Source organism: Aquarana catesbeiana, linkage group LG08, assembly GCF_042186555.1.
Source record: "Aquarana catesbeiana isolate 2022-GZ linkage group LG08, ASM4218655v1, whole genome shotgun sequence".
In the NCBI taxonomy this organism is placed as follows: domain Eukaryota; kingdom Metazoa; phylum Chordata; class Amphibia; order Anura; family Ranidae; genus Aquarana; species Aquarana catesbeiana.
Genome location: NC_133331.1, coordinates 208,238,127 through 208,263,591, shown reverse-complemented (window position 1 = coordinate 208,263,591; position 25,465 = coordinate 208,238,127). Strand labels below are relative to the sequence as shown.

At 42.8% G+C, this 25,465-nt stretch overlaps 1 protein-coding gene across 3 annotated transcripts in view; it reads right to left on the bottom strand.

Annotated features, from left to right (window-relative positions):
• LOC141106244 (pulmonary surfactant-associated protein D-like) overlaps positions 1-10,681 on the bottom strand; it is a 106,271-nt gene extending 95,590 nt beyond the window's left edge. Inside the window, exon 1 of one of the 3 annotated variants that reach the window (XM_073596860.1) lies at positions 10,583-10,681. The gene's annotated coding sequence lies outside the window, so the exon portion shown is untranslated. Of the gene's footprint in view, positions 1-10,475 lie in introns of all 3 variants that reach the window. The other 2 variants (XM_073596861.1, XM_073596859.1) reach the window with 2 other exon arrangements.
• Positions 10,682-25,465: the final 14,784 nt, after the last annotated feature.

Here is a 25,465-nt window from a genome sequence, read left to right as displayed (position 1 = left end):
CACTGACTGAAAATACTGCAGTTGCCTGCCTGTGGTATTATTAGGAAGAGAACACCAGCAATTGTCTGCAGTTAGCTTTAGTTGCACACTGTGCACAGGATACAGTACACTGACTGAAAATACTGTAGCTGCCTGCCTGTAAGTATATTATGAAGAGAATAACAGGAACGGATCTAGCTAAACTCAATACAGTATATATATATATATATATATATATATATATATATATATATATATATACACAACACCTGGGATGCATATATATATGTACTAAATACACTGACTGCAGCTAACTGACTCGCCTGCCTGCTCTATCTAACTCAAATTAAGTGACACTTCTCTCTCTCTATCTCTCAGCACGCCGGAACACACTACACAAGGCCGACTTTCAGGCAGCCTTATATAGTGTGGGGCGTGTACTAAATCCCCTGAGGCCCAATTGGCCAAAGCCACCCTGCCTTTGGCCAATAATGGCTCTCCGTTCTTACCACGCTGTGATTGGCCAAAGCATGCGGGTCATAGTGCATGCTTGGCCAATCATCAGCCAGCAATGTACTGTGATGCTGCAGTGGCTTATGGTCTGTGATGCGCCACTCGAATTTGGCGCGAACGGCCCATAATGTTCGTAATTAGATGAACGGTCGAATGACCGATGTTCGAGTCAAACTTATGTTTGACTCGAACTCGAAGCTCATCCCTATTCATGATTCAACAATAAGAAAGAGACTGGGCAAAAATGGCATCCATGGGAGAGTTCCAAGGCCAAAGTCACTGCTCACCAAAAAGAACACAAAGACTCAACATTTATCAAAAAATATCTTGGTTATCCCCAGGACTTTTGGGCAAATATTCTGTGGACTGATGAGACAAACATTTTACTTTTTGGAAGGTGTGTGTCCCGTTACATCTGGCATAAAACTAATACAGCATTTCATAACCAGAACAACATACCTACAGTCAGACATGGTGGTGGTAGTGTGAAGGTCTGGGGCTGCTTTGCAGCTTCAGGACCTGGACGACTTACCATAATTGATGGAACCATGAATTCTGAGCTCTACCAGAAAATCCCAAAGGAGAAAGTCGGCCATCAGTTTGTGACCTCAAGCTCAAGTGCACTTAGGTTATGTAGCAGGATAATGATCTGAAACACAACAGCAAGTCCACCTTCAAATGGTCAAACAAAGCAAAATTTAGGTTTTGGAGTGGCCTAGTCAAAGCTCAGACTTAAATCCAAGTGAGATGCTGTATCATGACTTTAACCACTTGACCACTGGGCACTTAAACCCCCTTAATAACCAGACCAATTTTCAGCTTTTGGTGCTCTCACATTTTGAATGACAATTACTCAGTCATGCAAAACTGTATCTATATGAAATTTTTGTCCTTTTTTCACACAAATAGAGCTTTCTTTTGGTGGTATTTAATCACTGCTGGGTTCTTTATTTTTGCACTATAAAAGAAAAAAGACCGAAAAATCTGTTTAAAAATGCATTTTTCTTTGTTTCTGTTATAAAATTTTGCAAATTAGTAATTTGTCTTCATATATTTTGGCCACAATTTATACCGCTACATATCTTTGGTAAAAATAACCCAAATCGGTGGATATTATTTGGTCTTTGTGATCGTTATAGAGTCCACAAGCTAACGTGCCGATATCTGAAAATTGGTCACACCTGAAGTACTGACGGCCTACCTAATTGCTTGAGACACTAACATGCCAGAAAAATACAAATACCCCCCAAATGACCCCTTTTTGAACAGAAGACATTCCAAGGTATTTAGAAAGATGCATGGTGAGTTTTTTGAAGTTGTCATTTTTTCCCACAATTCTTTGAAAAATCAAGTTTTTTTTTCACAAAATTGTCATATTAGCAGGTTATTTCTCACACACCGCATATACATACACAGCAATTTTTCGAACGCCTTTTTTTTGGAAAAAAAAAAGTTTTGTGCTTTAAAAAAAAACAAAACAGTAAAGTTAGCCCAATGTTTTTGCATAATGTGAAAGATGAAGTTACGCCAAGTAAATAGATACCCAACATGTCACCTTTCAATGGCGCCAAACTTCGCTACTTAAAAATCCCCATAGGCGACGCTTTAACATTTTTTACTGGTTACATGTTTTGAGTTACAGAGGAAGTCTAGGGCCAAAATTATTGCTCTCGTTCTACCGATCTCAGCGATACCTCACATGTGTGGTTTGAACACCATTTCATATGTGGGCTGGACTTGCGTATGCCTTCACTTCTGCATGTGAGCACACGGGGACAGGTGCGCTTTAAAGGGTTTTTTTTTTTTTTATTGTTGTTCATTTTACTTTTGTTTAGTTGGATGCTTTTTTCCAAAAAAAAAAATTTTTGATCACTTTTATTCCTATTACAAGGAATGTAAACATCCCTTGTAATAGGAATATGGCATGACAGGTCCTCCTTACAGTGAGATATGGGGTCAATAAGACCCCACATCTCACCTCTAGGCTGGGAAGCCTGAAATTAAAAAAAAAAACGATCCTGGCTTCGATCGTAGCGGTGAGTTGGTAGAAGCACCGGAGGGCGGCGGGAGGGGGGACGTCCCCACTTGCCTCCCATAAGAACGATCAAGCAGTGGAACAGCCACTATGATCATTCTTATGGTGTAGGGAATCGCCGGATGAAAATGCTGATATATAAATGATGCCTGTAGCTGCAGGCATCATTCAGATATTCCCACACAAAGTCGTATGATGGCCGGCGGGCGGGAAGTGGTTAAAACGCATTTTTTTTTTTTTTAACACAAAGTTGTGGATTTATACAATATTTCTGTACATAGCATGTACATACCAAAAATTACACCCCAAAATAGATTCTCCTACTCCTCCTGAGTACGGCGAGACCACATGTGTGAGACTTCCACAACCTGGCCACATACAGAGGCCCAGTACAGCAGAGTATGGCGGAGTATGGCTGAGCATGACTGAGCATGGCTGGGTTTGGCTGGGTATTGCAGGGTATCGCCAAGTATGACTGGGTATGGCTGGGTATGGCATAGTATGGCTGCGTATCACCGAGTATTGCAGAGTATGGCTGGGAATGGAAGGGCATGGCAGAGTATTGCGGGGTATGGCAGAGTATTGCGGGGTATTGCAGGGTATGGCAGGGTATGGCAGGGTATGGCTGAGCATGGCTGGGTATCGCCGAGTATGACTGGGTATGACTGGGTATGACCGAGTATTGCAGAGTATGGCTGGGTATGGCAGAGTATTGTGGGGTATTGCGGGGTATTGCAGAGTATTGCGGGGTATTGCAGAGTAAAGCACCCCTGTCCCTGTGTGCTCGCATGCAGAAGTGAACGCTTACGCAAGTCCAGCCCACATATGAAAATGATGTTCAAACCACACATGTGAGGTATCGCTGCGATCGGTAGAGCGAGAGCAATTATTTTGGTCCTAGACCTCCTCTGTAACTCAAAACATGTAACCAGTAAAAAATTTTAGTGTCGCCTATGGGGATTTTTAAGTAGCAAAGTTTGGCGCCATTCCACAAGCGTGTGCAATTTTGAAAGGTGACATGTTGGGTATCTATTTACTTGGCGTAACTTCATCTTTCACATTATGCAAAAACATTGGGCTAACTTTTTGTTTTGTTTTTTTTTAAAGCACAAAACTGTTTTTTTTCCAAAAAAACGCGTTCGAAAAATTGCTGCGCAAGTACCGTGCAAGATAAAAAGTTGCAATGACCGCCATTATATTCTCTAGGGTCTTTGCTAAAAAAAACATATATAATGTTTTGGGGTTCTATTTAATTTTCTAGCAAATAAATGATGATTTTTACACGTAGGAGAGAAATGTCAGAATTGGCCTGGGTGCTCCAGAACACCTGAAGGTGCTCCGTGCATGTATATATACAGTTGTGTGAAAAAGTATTTGCCCCTCTGATTTTTTTGCATATTTGTCACACTTAAATGACTCAGATCATCAAACTAATTTTAATATTGCACAAAGGTAACACGGTAACACGAAATACAAAATGCAGTTTTTAAATGATGGTTTCATTTATTAAGGGAAAAAATCTGTCCAAACCTGCCTGGCTTTATGTGAAAAAGTAATTGCCCCCTAAATCTAATAACTGGTTGTCCCACCCTTGGCGGCAACAACTGCAATCAAGCATTTACGAAAACTGGCAAAGAGTCTTTCACATTGCTGTGGAGCAATTTTGGCCTACTCGTCTTTGCAGAATTGTTTTAATTTAGCCACATTGGAGGGTTTTACAGCATGAACGGCCTGTTTAACCACTTAATAACCGGCCCATAGCCAAATGACGGCTACAGGGTGTTTTTTTAACTCTGGGAGGGCGTACAGTGACGTCCTCCCAGAATTCCGCTCTTGCGCGCCCCCTGGGGCGCGCACCCGAGAACATCAGTGACCGCCGGGTCCAGGGGACCTGGCGCATCACGGATCCCGGTAAATGACCGCTGATCGCGGCCATTTACCATGTGATCGCTCCGTCAAATGACGGAGCGGTCACATGTAAACAAATCAGCGTCATGTCATGACGCCGGTTCCTCTTCTCCCCTCTGTGTACCGATCGGTACACTCTGAGCAGAGAGGGGGAGGGATCGGATGGCAGCAGCGCTGTGGGCTGCATCTGTAGTGCCCACAGCGCTGTTCAGTGACATCCAGCCATCCATCTATCCATGCTCAGCCATCCCTCAATGCTTTGCAATGCCCTGCGGTACTCTGCAATGCCCTGCAATACTGTGCAACACCCCGCAATTCTCTGCAATACCCCGCAATACTGTGCTATACTCTGCAATACCCTGCAATACTGTGCAATACTCTGCAATACCCCGCAATACCCCACAATACCCCGCAATACTGTGCAACACCCTGCAATACTGCGCAACACCCTGCAATACCCCGCAATACTCTGCAATACCCCGCAATACTGTGCAATATGCTGCAATACACCGCTATACCCCGCAATACCCCCCAGAGTATTGTGGGGTGTTGCAGAGTATTGCACGGTATTGCGGGGTATTGCAGAGTATTGCGGGGTATTGCAGAGTATTGCGCAGTATTGCGGGGTATTGCAGGGTGTTGCAGGGTATTGCAGGGTATTGCGGGGTATTGCAGAGTATTGCACAGTATTGCGGGGTATTGCAGAGTATTGTGGGGTATTGCAGAGTATTGCACAGTATTGCGGGGTATTGCAGAGTATTGCACAGCACTGCGGGGTATTGCAGAGTGTTGCGGGGTGTTGCAGAGTATTGCAGAGTATTGCGGGGTATTGCAGAGTATTGCAGAGTATTGCGGGGTATTGCAGAGTATTGCGGGGTATTGCAGAGTATTGCACAGTATTGCAGGGTATTGCACAGTATTGCGGGTGTTACAGAGTATTGCAGAGTATTGCAGGGTATTGCAGAGTATTGCGGGGTATTGCACAGTATTGCGGGTGTTACAGAGTATTGCAGGGTATTGCACAGTATTGCGGGGTATTGCAGAGTATTGCACAGTATTGCGGGGTATTGCACAGTATTGCGGAGTGATGCAGAGTATTGCGGGGTATTGCGGGGTATTGCACAGTATTGCGGGGTATTGCACAGTATTGAGGGGTATTGCACAGTATTGCAGAGTATTGCACAGTATTGCGGGGTATTGCAGAGTATTGCAGAGTATTGCGGGGTATTGCAGAGTATTGCGCAGTATTGCGGGGTATTGCAGGGTGTTGCAGGGTATTGCAGGGTATTGCGGGGTATTGCAGAGTATTGCACAGTATTGCGGGGTATTGCAGAGTATTGTGGGGTATTGCAGAGTATTGCACAGTATTGCGGGGTATTGCAGAGTATTGCACAGCACTGCGGGGTATTGCAGAGTGTTACGGGGTGTTGCAGAGTATTGCAGAGTATTGCGGGGTATTGCAGAGTATTGCAGAGTATTGCGGGGTATTGCAGAGTATTGCGGGGTATTGCAGAGTATTGCACAGTATTGCAGGGTATTGCACAGTATTGCGGGTGTTACAGAGTATTGCAGAGTATTGCAGGGTATTGCAGAGTATTGCGGGGTATTGCAGTGTATTGCACAGTATTGCAGGGTATTGCACAGTATTGCAGGTGTTACAGAGTATTGCAGGGTATTGCACAGTATTGCGGGGTATTGCAGAGTATTGCACAGTATTGCGGGGTATTGCACAGTATTGCGGGGTGATGCAGAGTATTGCGGAGTATTGCGGGGTATTGCACAGTATTGCGGGGTATTGCACAGTATTGAGGGGTATTGCACAGTATTGCAGAGTATTGCACAGTATTGCGGGGTATTGCAGAGTATTGCAGAGTATTGCGCGGTATTGCAGAGTATTGCGCAGTATTGCGGGTTATTGCAGGGTGTTGCACAATATTGCAGGGTATTGCGGGGTATTGCGGCGTATTGCAGAGTATTGCGGGGTGTTGCAGAGTATTGCACAGTATTGCAGGGCATTGCAGAGTACTGCAGGGCATTGCAGAGCATTGGGGGATGGCTGAGCATGGATGGATGGATGGCTGGATGTCACTGCACTACAGATGCAGCCCACAGCGCTGCTGCCATCCGATCCCTCCCCCTCTCTGCTCAGAGTGTACCGATCGGTACACAGAGGGGAGGAGAGGAACCGGCGTCATGACCTGACGTCACTGTACGCCCTCCCAGATTTAAAAAAATGCCCTGTAGCCGTCATTTGACGATGGGCCGGTTATTAAGTGGTTAAACAGGCCGTTCATGCTGTAAAACCCTCCAATGTGGCTAAATTAAAACAATTCTGCAAAGACGAGTAGGCCAAAATTGCTCCACAGCAATGTGAAAGACTCTTTGCCAGTTATCGTAAATGTTTGATTGCAGTTGTTGCCGCCAAGGGTGGCACAACCAGTTGTTAACTTTAGGGGGCAATTACTTTTTCACATAAAGCCAGGCAGGTTTGGACAGCTTTTTTGCCTTAATAAATTAAACCATCATTTAAAAACTGCATTTTGTATTTACTCGTGTTACCTTTGTGCAATAGTAAAATTAGTTTGATGATCTGAGTCATTTAAGTGTGACAAATATGCAAAAAAATCAGAGAGGGGCAAATACTTTTTCATATTGTGGTAGTGTGGTACCCCACCAGTGTATGGACGCAGGACTCTCATCCAGGCAGGTTGAGGGGCTCCAGTGCATTTGCTTATTTTGGAGGAAACTGGCTTTTCAGTTTCCTCACTGTTTAGTAAAGTCCACTTTGGGACCTGGAGCCCGGGGGATTTCTTAGAGATCCAGGTGGGTGGGATGAAATCCCCAGTCCTGGGTCCGGGTTTTGAGACTCACCAGCACACTGATTGTTCAGGTGTGTGTGGGCCCGATAGTAGAGTCAGGACCAGGGTTCTGGGCTCCACCCTCCCGAGGAGTCCAGGCTTGCAAGGGAGAACCCAGAGAGCGCAGGTGTGCACTGGAGTAGCCAGAGAGTGCAGGCGGCACTGTGAAAGCTAGAGACCTAAGCCTGAGGTCGCTGACAGGAGTCAGGAGGGCCCCGTGTGAGAGCCTGAGCAGTGGTGCTGCTGCTGAAGAGAGCCTTTGCATTTTTAATTTATATATTTGTTGCTTTGGAAAGCTGAAACCCCTGCGTCGCGGGCAACTGTTCTGTTATTGGACTTATTTTTCCTTTAATAAAAGTGGGCTAACAAGCCCTTAAATGGCACAACTGGCATGGACTCAGCTCACTGGTAGGGTCTACATTAAGCTAAACAATCCCCAATATTACTATATATATATATATATATATATATATATATATATATAGTATTTTTTTTTTTTTTGTGAAGAAAAATTATTTATACAGTAAAAAAAAAAAAAAATGAATGTAGCATTTACAGTACAATTGCTACATAAGCCATACTGTAAGTTAATGTTATTATAAAAAAAATATACCTTTCCTGTTTAAACTGCAGCCACTATAATTTTCTATAAAGTCAATGCAATATGGCTCCTGGAGGCATTCCGTACACAGGTGGTGTAGAGAATGCGCCCGAGAAATATAATTTCCTATTATTTGGTGAGATACTCAGTAATGGTTTTATAGCATCTAAAACTTTACAGACCTTGTGGCTTTTCTCATCTGAGCACTCCAAGTGCACCAGCTGATTAAAATGAATTAGTCACTTTAAGGCTGGGTTCACACAAACGCTCCGACATTGGGAGCTAATGTCGCATGACGTGTGAAATTCAGTGTTTCCCTATGGGAGCCGTCCTAACTGGTCCGACAGAAGTCGTTCCGACTTTAGAAATGCTCCCTGTACTACTTTGGTCCGACTTTGATCCTACATCAGCCCATTGACTATCATTGAAGTCGGATCAAAGTCGGATCACCGTCTCGCATGATCCGACTTTGGCATACGACTTGTACTCAGATGATCTTGAGGGGGAACTCCGCGCCAAATTTTAAATAAAAAACCAGCATGGGTTCCCCATCCAAGAGCATACCAGGCCCTTGGGTCTGGTATTGATCTTAAGGGGAACCCCCTACGCTGAAAAAACGGCATGGGGGTCCCCCCCAAATCCATACCAGACCTTTATCCAAGCACGCAGCCCGACCGGTCAGGAATGGGGGTGGGAACGAGCGAGCGCCCCCCCCCCTGAACCGTACCAGGCATCATGCCCTCAACATGCGGGCCCCCCCACCCCAAAGCACCTTGTCCTCATATTGATGAGCCGGCAAAAGAGCAGAAGGTAGCGGAGGAGCCCGGCAGAAGATACCTGAGAGAGGGAGAAGAACCGGAGAGCGTGGAGAAGAGGCCGGAGAGCGCGGAGAAGAAGGAAGAAGACCCCCGAAATCGGAAGAAGACCCCCGGAGTCGGAAGAAGACCCCCAGAGCTGCCTAATAAATTATTTTAAAAACCTGTGTAGTGTGTTTTTTTTTATTGACAATTTTTTTCCTAGGTGAATAGGTAGGTGTACGATGTACCCCATACTCATTCACATAGGGTGGGGGGCCGGAATCTGGGAAACCTTATTAAAGGGGTCTCCCAAATTTCGATAAGCCCCCCGCCCGCAGACCCTGACAACCAATGGCCAGGGTTGTCGGGAAGAGGCCCTTGTCCTCATCAACATGGGGGCAAGGTGCTTTGGCGTGGGGGGGGCCGCAGGATGCCCCCCTGCCCCAAAGCACCCACCCCCTATGTTGAGGGCATGCGGCCTGGTACGGTTCTGGAGGGGGGGTGCTCGCTTGTCCCCACCCCCTTTCCTGACCGGCTGGGCTGCGTGCTCGTATAAGGGTCTGGTATGGATCTGGGGGTGACCCCCACGCCGTTTTTTTGGCGTAGGGGGGTTCCCCTTAGAATCCATACCAGACCCAAGGGCCTGGTATGCTTCTGGAGGGGGAACCCATGCAGTTTTTTTATTTAAAATTTGGCGCGGAGTTCCCCCTCAAGATTCATACCAAACACAGTGCCTGGTATTGGCGGGGATCCAAGTCGGATCCTCGTTCATTGAAAGTTGGACGCATGTCGGCTTGTAGTCACAGGGCAAAGTCGGATCCAAAGTAGGACGGCTGTCATGTCGCACCAGTGTGAACCCGGCCTTATTAAGTATTCAAAAAAAAAAACCTGGTAGAGCATGGAACTTTTTTTCTTCAGAGCAGAAACAAGTAGGAATCTGTAGCAAAGTTTGTTAAAATAGCTGCAACTTACTCTGATCACCCATAGGGAATTGTTTTTCATCAGCAAAAGTGGAGATACTTTTGAAATAAATAGGCCCTGTTTCCTGCTTAAGTATAAAAAATAAAATCAAACATTACACCCACTTTCCAAGTTATGGAAGTAATAGCATATATAATTAATTGTCACCGATTCATCCAGTGGATGGGATACCTTCAAAGCTATTTGAGGTCAATACATGAAAAAAGCATGGTGAGACAAAGAGATGTCTCCAAAGAGATAGCAATGAGGAGGATCATCCATGGTGTATCAAAAATTTGAGAAACGTTATTGAAGAATCAACAGTGAGATTGGTCCACTATAGAAAGAATAGCACCATTATAGTGGAGACATCCCCCAGCACACCCAGATCAAAACACATACAAAAAATGACAACGTTGTCACAATATGGCGCCAATCTCGGTGCCCCACACACACACCCATGCATAATCAGCTTATGGAAGGATTGGAGCTGCTCAGAGTAATCTCACTGTTGATTTTTCAATAAAGTTTCTCTAATTTTTGATACACAGTGGTTGATCCTCCTAATTGTTATCTCTTTGGAGACATCTCTTTGTCTTACCATTGCTTTTTTCCTGTTTCTTGCTTTGCAGTCCTGCACAATTACCTTATGTCAATGTTGTTCTCTACAAATGTCCTTAAGAATCAAATTTTAAACATTTGTGCATAAAAGACACAATTATAAAAATGTGGAATGCCAAGCAAGTCAAAATATATTATAAAGCATCACATCAAAAAATACTTTCAGGTATATGTTGGAAATATAGCCCAAAATGCATACTTACTGTGGGAAACCTATAATTCCTTGTAATGCTTTACTCCAAGATAGGTGTATGTTATTTAAATTATAATTGCCTAATTATTACTTATGGTAGCTTGGCTTTCAAATCACCTGTATCTGCTCCTAACCAAAGCGATCCGTAGGTGAAGCAGCTCTAAAAAGCTGTGCGACTTGACCGTTCATTTTATTTTCACAAATATTGACTATTCTAAAAGTTTTGTACTTTGTACCTCAAAATAGTTAAATACTTACGTACAGTATATCTCTTAAAAATAAACACTGGCAGCTACTTTTTTTTGTTTGAACTGGATGGACTTGTGCCTTTTTTCAACCAGATTAACTATGTAACTAGGTACTGACTGGCAGAATTATGGATGACGTATCTACTGTATGGTGCCTATGTTTCTCACCTACATACTGTATGGTAAAGGTCTCCAGGATTTGTGTCTGTTATGAAGAAAACACACCTTTTGTTTTTTCAGATCCAAATAAGCTCAAGCCTGGGTCCTGGGGCTCAGAACAGGAAAAGCTTTGACCGCAATCACAGGTTTAAAACAAAAGTGAAGACTTTATTGAAGATAAAAATCATCAGAAAACATTGTAGAAATAATTACATCAATGTAGACCTGGTGCTCAGAGGTTTTGTAGAGTTTTGGGTGGAATAAAGTTTCCATCCCGACATCCACAGCTAGTGAGGAAATGACATAAGTTTAGTAAATGGCTCGGATTAGCAGATGCTTAGTTTGTTCTATGCTATTAAAATGCTGTAGAAAGCCCTTATCCACTGAGCTGTTTTCTGCCTTTCTGTAAAAAGCATAGGATAGGACAAACCTACTTGGGCTATTCCTGGGTGTCCCTGTCTTGTGCATGGTTACCGCTACTACTACCAGTTGAGCCTGTCTTTCTTACAATGCTTTATCTTCGGATTGTAATTTTTTACAGCTTATGGAAACTGTAGATAAAATATAGAAATATTTGGTGGCAACTACATTTTCATTTATTCCTACTTAAAATAATAGGCCAACAAATGTAATAATAAAGCCGCGTACGTGCGATCGGCCTTTCTGACAGGAAATGTTCGATGACAGGCTGTTGGCGGTAAATTCGACCGTGTGTATGCTCCATTGGACAATTGTTGTTGGACTTGCAACGGACAAATTTTAAATAGCAGGTTTTCAAATTTTCCGTGGACAAATGTGTGTTGTCGGATTTTCCGAGCGTGTGTACACAAGTCCATCGGACAAAGGTCCAAAGTACAAACACGCATGCTCGGAAGCAAGGATGAGACGGAAGCAGTCGGTCTTGTAAAACTAGCGTTCGTAATGGAGATATCACATTTGTGACGAGGCAATTTATGAAATCTCTCAATGCAGCGCACATTCTCTTCTTCTTTATAATGGTATAATAATGAAGCTGCTTTGTTGGTGATATTGACAGTTCTGCCAAACGTATTTCATTTTTTTTCTAGTGATCTCCAGAATAAAAATTTTTATTTTTTTTTCTAGTGATCTCCAGAATAATATTATTTTTTTCTAGTGATCTCCAGAATAATATTTTTTTTTCTAGTGATCTACAGAATATTATTTTTTTACTAGTGATCTCCAGAATAATATTTTTTTTCTAGTGATCTCCAGAATAATAATTTTTTTTCTAGCGATCTCCAGAATAATATATTTTTTCTAGTGATCTCCAGAATAATATATATTTTTTTTTCTACTGATCTCCAGAATAATAATTTTTTTTTTTTTTTTCTAGAGATATCCAGAATAATATTATTATTTTTTTTCTAGTGATCTCCAGAATAATATATTTTTTTTCTACTGATTACCAACAATACAGACCTGATCACGGATGTGGAAATATGGGGCAATTTAGGTAACAGCAATCACAAATCAATTGGCTTCAGTATAAATTACACAAATAGGAAACATAAGGGAATACAAAGACACTGAATTTCAAAAGAGCCAACTTCCCTAAACTACGAACCTTGCTAGAAGGCATAAATTGGGATAAAATCTTATGAACAAAGAACACGGAGGAGAGATGGGTTTGCTTTAAGAGCATAATAAATAAGGGCATTAGCCAATGCATCCCATTGGGTAATAAATTTAAAAGATCGAACAAAAGTCCTGGGTGGCTTAACTCCAATGCAAAAATGCATATAAAGGGGGGCGTGACCGGATGCGGGAGTGAGAGAGTGTGTGAGATCTCCTCCCCCCCCCCGCTCTGACCAGCTAAGCGACAGGCTGAGAGGATTGCCGGTTTGTCGGCGGCAGGAGTAAACAGCGGAACCCGGCTAAACTGCATTGCAGAGCCACTGAGCATATCTGATCATGGCGCAGGCCTGGAGGACGGAGCAGAGGGAGGGTGTGAGAGACCCTTCCGGCTGGCCGGCGGCCAAGCGAGGAGATCCGCTTCAGTAGCGGCTTCAGCAGCTTCAGCAGCGGTGGCGTCGGCGTGTGTGGCGGTGAGAGAGCTTGGAGGACGGAGTCGTGGGGGCGGCGTGAGAGGCCCCCCCTTGGCTGTCAGTAGCCAATGAGCAGGCTGAACTTAGTAGCAGCAGAAGCAGTGAACGACGCAACACGCGGCCAATAAAACTAGCAAGGTAATGCTGTGAAACTGGAGAGTGACTAAGAAGACGCCAGACATAGGTGAAAAACTTTCCCTTTTTTTTTTTTTTTCCCTCATATACCATATACCATATTTGCTATAAATTACTTTTATTCCTGGTTCTTGATTGCAGAAACTTAACTGAGCCTGCAATGTGAAATCCTGGTTAAATAGAACTTGTTGCCTCAATATCTATTGGTGATAAAGAGACAGTACCTGAAATAAAGAAAATAGCAGCCCCAGTCCGAAGTGGGAGACGGACAGGGAGCTGGTGTGAGGCTTTTTTTTTTTTTTTTCACAACATAAATAGAACCAGTGGAACGGTGGATGCAAGACGCTTACTATAATATCAGCTGTAAGTGGAACTGTGTTGTCTGTGTGTCTGCTCACTGCCCCATGTGCTATTGGGCTGATGCTGTGGTATCAGTGGTGTGCGGAGGATTACCCTTTTGGTACTATTCTTAAGCAAAACCAGCAGACTGGGACAGCATTTATTATATCCCAAACCAACAAAAGGAAAGTTGAGAAAAACATTTTTTTCTTTTTTTTTTCTTTTGTTTTTTTCTCTTCTTTTTTCCCTCCTCCCACTTTTTTGTCCCCATGATATAACAGTATGGCTGGGAAGTGGGCAGCAGAGGAAAAATTAAATCAGCACCCTGTTACAAAATCAGCCACAGCAAGTAGGAGGTCAGGTTACACGCTCTGCAAAAAATCAGACAAACCAAGTGAAAGCCGCAGCAGCAGTTGCAGCAGCGGCAGCAACAAAGTTAGAGCGTTTCGCTAGGACCTCCCTATCACCAGTAAAATCCCAACAATCAATTCAAACAGGTACCTCGGTGGTTAGGAAAAACCAAAGCAGCGGGTCAATATCGGCTGTAGCAAGCCCAACCACAGTGCCACCTACAAAAGGTCAAGGGGCGGGAAAAGTCGATATTACAAGTGGTGTCACAGAAATTAAAAAGCTACCTAATATAACCGAGGCAGATATGGAGGGAGACCAAAGTGGAAGAGTGGAAGAACCAACAATGAGGGACCTCCTGTACGCGATAACTGCATGTAAGGAATCAATCTCCGGTTTGGATATTCAGCTGAAAAGCATAAAGGAGGGACTTGCAGTGTTGGGAGGCAGACTGAAAGAAACGGAGGGAAGAACAGCAGCCCTAGAGGATAGATTAAGCTCTGTGGAAGATGTGCTATTCCCGCTTAGACAAGATATAACTGATATGAAGAAATACAAAAAAAATCAGTCAGCTAAAATAGATGAATTAGAAAATAGAAACCGGAGAAACAATATAAGAGTAATAGGCATGCCCGAACGGAGTGAGGGATCTGACCCTATAGAATTTTTGGAGGGATGTGTTAAGGAGACATTTGGGACTACATCCTTCTCTCCTTTCTTTGGCATTGAGCGTGCCCATCGAGTCCCCTTTAAACCCCGTCAGGGTAAGGAGTACCCAAGACCCATAATCATGAAAATGTTCAATTTCAGAGACAAAGTATCATTGCTTCGGAAGGCGAGAGAAATGGGAGAGATCCTCTATAGGGGGGTAAGAATTTCACTATATGAGGACTTTTCTCCAGACCTGCAAAAACTCAGAGCGGCATATATGCCGATTAAACGTATGTTACAGCAAAAAAGGATGGACTATGCATTATTGTACCCCGCCCGTATGAGAATAACTACAAGGAATGGGACACTCTTTTTTGATTCCCCTCGAAGTGTGGAAGAATGGTTGGAGAACAATGAGAGAACAACACGGAATATAGGAGAAGAGAGACTAGAGACTAATTAGATCTTGTTTTTTTTTTTTTTTTTTTTTTTGTTTCTTTTGACACTTGAGGTATTGGGAGGAGGGAAGGGAGAGGGGAAATAGAGATAATAAGCAATATACTAAGAAACAAGAAATAAGTAAAAAACAAATCACAATAAGTAAAATACGAACTAGGGAGTGAAGTAGGAATAGAATATAAAACAGTAAAGGTTAGATACACACTTATTAGAATACATTGAGCCGACACGATAAATAATTTTGCTTATGAGCACAAAAATTAAAACACATGAATAGCACTAATAAGGTCAGGGGGGGGGGGGTAAGATAGAGATCCCTGGGGAAAGGGGGTATTGAAATGTATGGCATGGGCAAGGTATGCTGGTGCAGTTTGGGGAATGAGTGTAAGGGGGAGGTCAGGAATATAGCCCCTAGGGTAGGCCCAGATGGGCAGGGAGGGAGGGTAGGGGGCGGGAGGGAGAGGGGGTGGGTGAGGCAGGAGGGTAGGGGGTGGGAAAGGGGGAGGAGAGGGGAGGGAGGGGAGGGAGGGGAGGGAGGGAAGGGAGGGAAGGGAGGGGTGGGTGGGAGAGGTATAACACGAACGAATAGTGGAAAATATCACAAATACAAGTTTAGCCACAAATGTCTTTTATGTTTCACCACTGAAGGTGGGGGGATTAAGAGGAAGGTTCATAGATATGTATCGTACACTGAGGGGGCCCAAGGGGTAGGTAAAATTCAGAATGATAATTGTATTTTGACTTTTTGTCTATGTTGTTGTTTTTGGTTTTATAATTACTTGAACTGGTATGATTCCCTATATGAGTAAGGAGAAGGGGAAAAAAAAAAGGCCACTTCTAATGACATGGAATGTGAGAGGGCTGAGGGACAGAGATAAGGGAAGTGCAATGTTTAGATACTTCGATAAAATGAAACCTCAGATAATCTGTTTACAAGAAACGCATTTGTGTCCAGACTCAGACTGTTCATTTATTGCGTTCAAGGAGATACCCGACACAGTTCCATTCCATGCACACTTCATACTCAAGGGGTGTTAGTATAGTGGTCTCCTCGGATGTCTCCTTTGAATGCATAGAACAGAGGGTGGATAAGGAGGGAAAATTTGTTTTTTTGCTATGTAAAATTAACGGATTAATATGCATAATTGCATCTATATATATACCCCCGCCATTTTCATCAGTTCCACTTGGGTGTCTATCACAATTTATGGCCTTACACCCGGAAGTGCCGGTACTAGCACTGGGAGATTATAACAATATCTTAGATAATTCCCAAGATAGAATGTCTTTGACACCTAGAAGTATGAGACAGACAGTTGGCAGGACGGCCTTTGCTGCCCTGCTTACGGAAATAGGACTCCGGGATGTATGGAGAGAGAGACATGAAAAGGATAGATGCTACTCATGTTACTCTGCAACACATGATGGCTTCTCTCGTATCGACCTGGGTTTAGGGAATGAGGCACTCATGCAGTGGGTAGAGGACTCAGCATATGAACCACGCCTACTATCCGACCATTCTCCATTTTGGGTGCGGTTAGACACCACTGGAATGCTGGGGCGCCCATTATGGAAGGTGAACCCCTACTATGTTTCCGCAGGTAGACAGAATGAGAGAGGCACTGCAGGAGTTCCTGCAATTTAACAGGGGATCTGCTAGTGCTGTGGTAGTATGGGATACACTCAAGGCATTCTTGAGGGGATGTCTCATTAAAGAAATTGCGGGAATTAAAACTCGTTCCAGGGAATGGGAGAACAGGGTACGGGAAGAACTGAAAGAAAGGGAACAGGCCTTAATAAAAGACCCATCAAAATCCAATCAAGAATCCTGGAAGGAGGCACAAGTGGTATACAACTCGGTTTGGTTATCGGCAGCAGAGAAGAGAAGATACTTTCAGCAACAAAAATTATTTCGAAGAAGGGGAAAATACTGGCCGCCTTTTAGCCCTTATAGCCAGAGAGCAACGAGACTCTACTAATATCCTGGCCGTGAGGGCTAAATCTGGGGAGAGGCAGACCCTTAGCTCAGACATTTTAAACAGCTTTCAGCAGTTTTACAGGGATTTGTACTCTAGTAAGACTAGTTATATTCCATCTGATTTGGTACAGTTTTTACAAACCTGTCCACTCCCGCAGTTATTGGAGGCGGACAGGGAAATGTTAAACCATCCAATCACTTTAGTTGAACTAAGAGAAGCCCTGGAGGGGACAAAGCACCATAAATCACCAGGCCCAGATGGGATCCCGGCAGAGGTATACTCACACTATAGAGAGGACCTTTTACCACTATTACTGCAGGCCATAACGGAGGCTGAGGAAGTGGGTCACTTACCAGATAGCATGCAAGGGGCAATAATAACAGTAATTTTAAAGCCTGGAAAAGACAAACTCCTATTGGATTCATATCGCCCAATTTCGCTATTAAATGCGGATGTTAAGTTGTTTGCCAGTGTTTTGGCTAAGAGGCTATCTCAAGTGATTGGCAAGCTGGTCCATTGTGATCAGTCTGGCTTTATACCCACCCGCTCCATGTCAGATAATATAAGGAGACTTTACATGAACCTACAGATGCCAGTGGATAATCCGGGGGGTAGGGCCATTCTTTCACTGGACGCCTCAAAGGTGTTTGATAGTGTGGAGTGGCCCTACCTCATGGAAATATTGAAAAGATTTGGATTGGGAAGTAAATTCGTATCATGGGTAAAGATACTTTATATTAAACCCAGAGCCAGAATACGTATTAATAATAACCTTTCGTCTCCATTTGAATTGTATAGAGGAACTAGACAGGGTTGCCCACTGTCTCCATTACTGTTCGCCTTGGCAATAGAACCTCTAGCTATAATGATCCGGAATTCAACGGAGGTGGTGGGGTTCCGTAGGTATCAGAGAGAAGAAAAAATATCTTTATACGCAGATGATGCACTTATATATTTGAGTGACATGACCTCATCTTTGCGGGCAGTGATGGAGATAATGGGAGAATATGGCAGCGTTTCAGGCTTTGCTATTAACTGGTCAAAATCAACTTTAATGCCTATAGACCAGCCGAGGGACCGACTACCAGTGGGGGCAGAACAAATAGCAATAGTTAATAGTTTTAAGTATCTGGGAGTTATGGTGTCCCCGAATCCGGCCGAATATCTTCGGTTGAACCTGGAGCCATTGCTCTCTAGACAGAAAGAAAAAAGCAATAGCTGGTGTAGGCTTCTCCTTTCAGTTATAGGACGAGCAAACTTAATAAAAATGGTGTGGGCACCACAGCAACTGTACGTTTTTCATAATTCACCTATATGGATATCAAAAAAGTGGTTCAAGCGAGTTGATACACTAATGAGGGAACTGATATGGAAAAAAAGGCACCCAGGATTAGCCTGGATACATTGCAATATGAAAAGGATAGAGGAGGGCTGGCAATACCCCATTCTAAACTGTACTTTTTGGCATCACAGCTACAACAAATGGCAGGGTGGGGTCGGAAGGGGAACGAGGACCCTACATACAAATTGGTGACAATATCGGAACCCATGCTAGAAGCGGCCTCACATTTGGAAATAGATTTGCCAAGCATGAAGGGCGTAGAACCTATAAGTACTCTCTTTTTCAGTAGAACTTACTCTATAAGTTCTACTGAAGGGCGTAGAACCTATAAGTGCCTCCATTCACACCGATTTGGCACAATAGAAGATGCCCTGAGATCCAGGAATTACAAGGGTTTACACACTGGAAAGAAAAGGGGATTCGGTTCGTCTCACAATTATATGAGGGAGAGGTGTTGAAGACATATGAACAACTATGCAGGGAATTTCACCTGAACCCGAGGGGTTTTTATCAATATCTCCAACTTCGCCATGCGTTACAGTCACAACAAATAACACATTCTCAGACAGTACCAACAGTATCACTCCTGAGTGAGGTTTTTTTAGCAGATACGAGGAAAGGGTTAATATCAAAAATATATAGGGAGTTGCTGAGGTTGGTTCAGGATCATACTTTGTTAAAGTGCCGAAATAAATGGGTAGAGGATATAGGAGAGATAGAAGAAAAACAGTGGGAAATGGCGCTTGAGGCTATTCCAGTGGTGTCGCTTTCCGCAACCCAAAGGCTGTCACAATTATTTATTCTTCATAGGGCCTACAGAACATCAGTACAGCTTTATAAATGGGGAGGAGGAGACTCCCCGTTGTGCCCTAAGTGTAGAGTGCACAGAGGGGGCTACATCCACGTAATTTGGAGGTGCCTAAAGTTGTATAGGTACTGGGATGAGGTCTCCCAGTGCATTTCGAGGTTGGCACAGGTCCCCATCCCCCTGAACCCGACTGTATACTTACTTGGAGCTATAAATGCAAAAATGTTCCCGGGAGGAAAGTATTTTATGTTAACTAGACTGATATACCTTGCCAGGAAACTCATTGCAAGGCATTGGATGGCCCCAACGGTACAGTGAAGCAATGGATTGCGTATGTCAATTAGCTGCTCCCTAGAGAACGATTGGCTTATAGTCGCAGAAGCAACAGGGGTAAATTCGACAAGATATGGCAGTCATGGTTGGGGGATGTGGACTTGGCCCCGCACCAATTGATAGTAGAGAGGCTTCAGATGTAGAGACAGGGGGGAAGATTAGAGAGGAAAGGGGAGATAAAAACAGCTGAGGGAAAGGAAGAAGAGAAGGGAGCGCGCAGGGAAAGGGAGAAGGGAGAGAGGGACAGAAGGATGGCTTGTAAAAGTAATGATAATATAATTAGATAATCAAGAACATTGGATAGGGGGGAAGTTAGTAGCATGTGGTGAATAAAATACTAAAGGTTATAGGAATAGTTTGTTGTGGTGGAGGGGGGGGGTATAGGGAGGGGAGGGGAGGAAGGTATAGGGAGGGGAGGGGAGGAAGGAAATAGAAAAAAAGGGAAAAGGGGAGATATGAATTAGTAGCAAAAATACAACTTTGTATGGAATGAGGGTAGAAACAAAAAAATGGGTTTGTATAAATTATACATTTTATATGTTTTTGTATTATTAAATATTATGAATGATTGATGTGAATAATGTATGGAATTTTTCATTAAAAAAAATAAAGGACTAAAAAAAAAAAATGCATATAAAAGCAAAGGAGAAGGCCTTCAAAAAATAAAAAAATACAAGGTTGAGGGATCATCATCAGCATTCAGACATTATAAAGAATGTAACAAGAAATGTAAGGGGGCAATAAGGATGGCTAAGATAGAACATGAAAGACACATAGCGGAGGAGAGCAAAAAAAATCCCAAGAAATTCTTTAAGTATGTAAACAGTAAAAAAGGGAGGACAGACCATATTGGCCCCATAAAAAATGAGGAAGGACATCTGGTTACAAAGGATAGGGAGATGGCGAAGGTATTGAACTTATTCTTCTCCTCAATCTTCACAAGGGAATCGGGGGCTTCAGTAACCAAAACTGCAGTGTTTATCCTCATGACACATCACAGGAAGCACCTCCATGGTAAACAGAGGACAGAATTAAAATTAGACTTGGGAAACTTAACATTAATAAATCACCGGGACCAGGTGGCTTGCACCCAAGGGTACTTAGGTAACTCAGTCAAGTAATTGCCAGACCATTGTTCCTAATTTTTACTGACAGTCTACTGACTGGAATGGTACCAGGCGATTGGAGAAAAGCAAATGTAGCACCAATATTTAAAAAGGGCCCAAAATACATCCCTGGGAATTACAGACCAGTTAGCCTAACATCAATAGTATGTAAACTCTTGGAGGGGATGATAAGGGACTATATGCAAGATTTTAGTTATGAGAACAGTATCATTAGCAGAAATCAGCATGGATTCATGAAGAATCGTTCTTGCCAAACCGATCTATTAACCTTCTATGAGGAGGTGAGTTGCCATCTAGATAAAGGAAGGCCCGTAGACGTGGTGTATCTGGATTTTGCAAAAACAATTGACACAGTTCCCCATAAACGTTTACTGTACAAAATAATGTCCATTGGCATGGACCATAGGGTGAGTGCATGGATTGAAAACTGGCTACAAGGGCGAGTTCAGAGGGTGGTAATAAATGGGGAGTACTCGGAATGGTCAGGGGTGGGTAGTGGGGTCCCCCAGGGTTCTGTGCTGGGACCAATCCTGTTTAATTTGTTCATAAACGACCTGGAGGATGGGGTAAACAGTTCAATCTTGGTATTTGCGGACAATACTAAACTAAGCAGGGCAATAACTTCTCCGCAGGATGTGGAAACCTTGCAAAAAGATCTGAACAAATTAATGCAGTGGGCAACTACATGGCAAAGGAGGTTCAATGTAGAAAAATGTAAAATAATGCATTTGGGTGGCAAAAATATGAATGCTGATAATAGTTCCTAGTATTCATAGGTCACGAAGTTTTAAATAATCATAAACGTAAAACAATCGTAAAAAATCGCATGAATTGGAGTTGAGATTATGCGTAGATATAATGACTCAAAAGTAGATGTGTTGATCCAACAAGGGATATAAATATAAACACTGATGCATATGTTGATAAAAAAGTGAAAAAATATATATATAGATAAAAACCCAATTTCTGCATGTGTTAAAGTATTACAGTACAATATATCCAAAGTGCTCGTGCTCTTGTGTCTTAAATACGAAGATCAAACTTATACATATGCTAAAGTGCAAAAAATGGGGCAATAAAATAAACAGATCATATATCAAGTGAAACAAACAAAAATCAGGTGAAACAAACAAGAAAGGAGATATGGTCGCCTGATCCTCGTGTTGCGACCAGTGCGACAGTGCAAATATAGTGTGGATGGGTTCCGGTTCTGTGTAACATTGTGAATGGGGTATATATGAAATCTTTATTGTAAATATTAAAAATAAACTTTAAAAGGAAAGGAACACTTAGGTTCTCAGTATAAAAAACTTATATAAAACTCCAGGGGTATATTAATCGGTGAAGAGGACCAGTTTGTTCTATATAAAATCTGTATATATAGAAAAGGGGTGGTACAAATAGTGATTGATTAGTTTAGCTACTTCACAGGGAGGTGGTGGAATAGGCTTATTTCCCCTATCCTGTAAACAACACACTTGAGTAAGCGGGAGGTTGGAGGGGGGAGGGGAAGGGAGGGGGGGGAGGGAAAAAATGGGAGAGGGGGAGGGGGAGAAAAGGGGAATCATCAGGGAAAACAAAATATCAACATCCAGATTATATGTATTAAAAAGTAGGAAGAGATTGTACACTATTCATTGGGAATCGCAAAAAAAGTCGCATTAAAATCACTTAAAAAAAGGCGCATTAAGAATCGCATAGAAATCGCATTAAAAATCACTGAAAGACTACACTACTCATTGGGAATCGCATAAGGATCGAATTAAAAATTAAAAGTCACTTAAAAACAGTCGCATTAAAAATCGCATAGGAATCGCATTAAAAATCACTGAAAGACAGTCGCATTAAAAATCACTTAAAAAGCAGTTTAAGTCGAACTCAATGTTCAAACCTCTCGGGACAAAAGTGTCTAAGGTGTATATCCACTTGGATTCCAGTTGGCTGAGGGTTCTTACTTTGTGACTTCCCCGCCAGTGTCTCACATATGGTTCAATTCCCCAAAATTTTAATTGTGTGGGGTCTTTGTTGTGACACAGCAGGAAGTGTTTGGAGACACTGTGTTTGTCATACCCCTTTAGGATGTTGTTCACATGTTCCTTAATCCTGACTCTGAGGGGTCTTTTGGTGCGGCCTATATATTGTAGGCCGCAACTGCATTCTAGAGCGTATACTGCTCCCTCTGTGTTGCAGCAGATGAACTCTTAAATCTCGTATGTCTCTCCAGTGCTATTTGATGCAAAATGGAGTTTCTTTTCATTTGGGCGCTTGGTTCTTAAGCACGCGAAACACCTTTTGCAGGGGAAAAAACCATTGCGTGTGAAGAAGGAGATCATCTTCTTTGGGGGGTCGATAACGTTTTTTACGATTTTATCTTTCAAGGTGGGGGCTTTTTTGTATATGAATCTGGGATTGCGGGGAAGTTTGTCTTGCAGGTCTTTGTCGGCCAAAAGTATATGCCAGTGTTTCCTAATAATTTTCTCTATTCTTTTATGTTGAACGTTAAAATCCAAAATTAGTGGTGCTAGCATAGATTCCGTTTCTTTCCTGATTTTGTCTCTGATCAGTTCATTTCGATCCATATTTTTTACTTCCAATACCTTCTTTCTTATAAATTGCTGATCGTATCCTTTGTTAGTAAATTTCTGTGCAATGTGCTCTGCCTGTTCCAGATAAGTATTTAAGTGGGTACAGTTTCGTCTGACTCTCATAAGTTGGCCTTTGGGGACATTGAACAGCCAATTCCTGTGGTGACAGCTGTCTCTCGGAAGGTAGCTGTTTCTGTCCACTGTTTTAAAGTGCGTGCTAGATGATAATTTACCGTGTTCCTGTATGATGTCTAGGTCTAGGAATGTCACCTTTTCTTCGCTAATTTCCCAGGATAACCTGATATTTCGGTCATTAGTGTTCAGATTCTCCAGGAAACTCGTGAGTTGGTCTACTTCGCCTTTCCAAAGTATAAAAATATCGTCAATATACCTCTTGTAGATGGCCAGTTCAGTGGGTCTATTCTTAAAAACATTTTGCTCCTCCCACTGGGCCATGAAGAGGCCTGCCACGCTTGGGGCAAACTTGGCCCCCATGGCTACTCCTGTTCGTTGGTGGTAATAATTTTTATTGTACCAGAAGTAGTTATTCTTAAGACAAAAGTCTAGACATTTCACTAGAAACTTCCTTTGGACGCAGGGCAATTGGGTGTATAGTCTAAGGCCCCATTTTGTGGCTTCGCATGCTTGATGGTGAAGTATCACTGTATATAAGGAAGAGACATCTGCCGTGGCTAGGATCCAGGGTCCTTCTTCTTTCGGAGTTTCTTCTAATATTTGTAGCGTCTGCTTGGTATCTCTGAGGTATGCCTCTGTGTTCTGGACCGCTGGCTGCAGGAACACGTCAATATATTGTCCAATCCTTGATGTTAAAGAGTCTATGCCGTTTACAATGGGTCTTGGTGGTGGATCTGTCTTATTTTTATGTATTTTCGGCAGTGAGTATATGATTGGGGTTCGGCAGGATTCTGGTATCAGGTAGCGGGCTTCCTTTTTATTTAATATGTTTTTCTTGATTCCCAGGCACACCACCTTTTCTAATGCCTTCCTGCACTTGAACATTGGATTGCTTAGCAGTCTGCTGTAAGTCATCTCATCTTCCAGCATCTTGGTCATGCTCGTATGATATTGCTCTTTGGATAAAATCACGATTCCCCCTCCTTTGTCAGCTGGTCTTATGACTAGATCTTTCCTTCTTGTTAATTTCTTGATACCGCTTTTTATGTGCTTTGGTTCTTCTTTCTTTTTGATTTTTAAAACTTTAATATCATCTAAAACAACTTGTTTAAAAACTTCAGTGTACTTGTTGTTATTTACAGGTGGATTAAAAACAGATTTATTTCGTAGTGTGCTGTGTACAATCTCTTCATCATGGGGTGCCATGTATCTGGGCCTTACTGGGTTTCCTGCCATGTACTTGGCAATGTTCAGTTTTCTCACGAATTTTTGAATTCCCAGATAAGTCTGGAATTTGTCCATATTCTTGTAAGGTGCATATTTCAATCCTTTGTCCAGAACCCCTATTTCCTCATGCGTTAGGGTCTGGCCACTCAGATTGAATATACCTTCTCCTTTTATACTCTTCTTCTTTTGCTCTCTCTTTCCGGATCGTTTTCCTCTCTTCTTTCGTCGCTTCTTCTCTGGCTTCTGTTTTCGTCTAAATGTCTCTGAGGAGGGTTCTCCCGACCTCTGTCTAAAAAAGGCCTGCTGTGGTCGGGATTTTCATTTTGTGGGGGGTATTGTCTATATTGGTTGTTTCTCTCTTCCCCTCGATCGGTCAGAGGAGCATAATAATTGTAGGTGGGTATCGGACTTCGTTCGTGATCCCGATAGTCTCTCTGTTGGGGTGCTCTTCTTTCTCTCTGTTCGTAGTCTTGGCCCGGACTTCTACCCCTTGGTCCGTGGTAGTCATGTACTGGTCCTCTATTTTCCCTGTATTCGTATGGCCTCCTGTATTCTCTGTAGTCTTGTGCGTATCCTCTTTGGTCCCTTTGATCGTATGGGGGTTTGTGCCAGTTATTGTAGGGCTTCCTGTTGTTTTTTCCATAAAATGGTCTCCTCCCTCCATTCTGTGGCGTTCTATCGCTTTGTTGGGGTCTTCTGTTCCCTCTCTGGGGGGTATGTGGATATTCGTTCCTATATCCATAATCTTGGTATTGTTGTCTAGGTGTCATTCCTTCGTTTCCGTCTTTCTGATTGTAGTAGCCTCTTCTTTGTGGGCTCTGTATGGGGGGTTCATTTGTCTGCTGTGGGTACATTCTTACTGTTTTCTCAGGAGTTGAATATGTGGAACTGACTTCTGTCTTTCCTATTTGGTTTTGCCATTTGAAGGCTTGGTCATTCCTAAAATCATTAATGTCCCTAATGTATTTTTTACTTTTTCTTTGTTGTACCTCTTTGTCCTTCTTGGTTAAATCCCTATTTAGCTGTGTGGTGAGTGTTTTGAATTCTGTCGTTTCTTTA